The sequence below is a fragment of the Mus caroli genome, chromosome 5, assembly GCF_900094665.2.
Source record: "Mus caroli chromosome 5, CAROLI_EIJ_v1.1, whole genome shotgun sequence".
Classification (NCBI taxonomy): Eukaryota; Metazoa; Chordata; class Mammalia; order Rodentia; family Muridae; genus Mus; species Mus caroli.
In genome coordinates, this window is record NC_034574.1 from 115883544 (window position 1) to 115884831 (window position 1288).

General features: G+C 43.6%; 1 protein-coding gene across 1 annotated transcript in view; it reads left to right on the top strand.

Annotated features, from left to right (window-relative positions):
* The window catches only part of Rnf34 (ring finger protein 34), a 21326-nt gene that overhangs the window by 14594 nt on the left and 5444 nt on the right, over positions 1-1288 (top strand). The gene's annotated exons all lie outside the window — the stretch shown is intronic.

Consider the following 1288-nt stretch of genomic DNA (forward strand, 5'->3'; position numbering starts at 1 on the left):
TGACCATGCTCTTTCTTTTTTTTTTTTTGGTTTTTCGAGACAGGGTTTCTCTGTATAGCCCTGGCTGTCCTGGAACTCACTCTGTAGACCATGCTGGCCTCGAACTCAGAAATCCACCTGCCTCTGCCTCCCAAGTGCTGGGACTAAAGGCGTGCGCCACCACGCCGGGCTCTCATTACTTTTTAAAATGTATCTTAGGTTGGCTTCAAACTCCTAGCTGACCTTCTGTCTCTGCCTCCCAAGTGCTGATTATGGCATGAGACATCATAGCTGACTCCTGACCATAGTCTTTTTAAAAAAAAGTATGTGCATGCATGCCATTTGTGTGCAGGTGCCCTCAGAATCCATAGAGGGTGTTGAGTCCCCTGGATCTGGCAGTTGTAAACTGCCCATCATGGGTTTAGAATCAAACAAAGGCTCTCCAAGATCAGAAATCATCACTTTTAACCTCTGAGCTCTCTCAACCTCTCTGACCACCTCTTTTTTTTTTTTTATGGTTATGTGTATGAGTCTCTGAGTGGGTATAGCATGTGTGCAGATGCCTGTGGAGGTCAGAGAGCATCAGATGTCCTAGAACTAGAGCTATAGGCATTTGTGACCTATCAGTCATGGGTGCTGAGAACTAAATTTGGGTCCTCTAGAAGCTAGTGCTTTTAACAACTGTGCTATCTTTACCTTGTCCTGGGATTTTTTTGTTTTGTTTTGTTTTGAATTTATTTATATGAATACACTGTAGCTGTCTTCAGACACAACAGAAGGGGCATTGGATCTCATTACAGATGGTTGTGAAGCCATCATGTGGTTGCTGGGAATTGAACTCAGGACCTTTGGAAGAGGAGTCTGTGCTCTTAACCGCTGTGCCATCTCTGTAGCCCCATTTTTTAAGTTTTAAGGAAGGAAGTTGGATGTCATTGGTTCCTATCTACCTTAACGCTGGGGAGGCTAAAATAAGGGTATTACTGCTAGTTCAAGGCCAGCCTAGGCTACAGTTCTAGGCCAGTTTGAGCTACAGTGAGAGAAGCTTTTGAGGGGGTGGGAGGTGTAATGAATAACTAGTGTTTGTGGAGATTTTACATAAAGCACTTACGCTAAAACTTTATTTATTTATTTTTTTTTTTAAAGATTTATTTATTGATTACATGTAAGTACACTGTAGCTGTCTTCAGACACTCCAGAAGAGGGAGTCAGATCTTGTTACGGATGGTTGTGAGCCACCATGTGGTTGCTGGGATTTGAACTCCGGACCTTTGGAAGAGCAGTCGGGTGCTCTTACCCACTGAGCCATCTC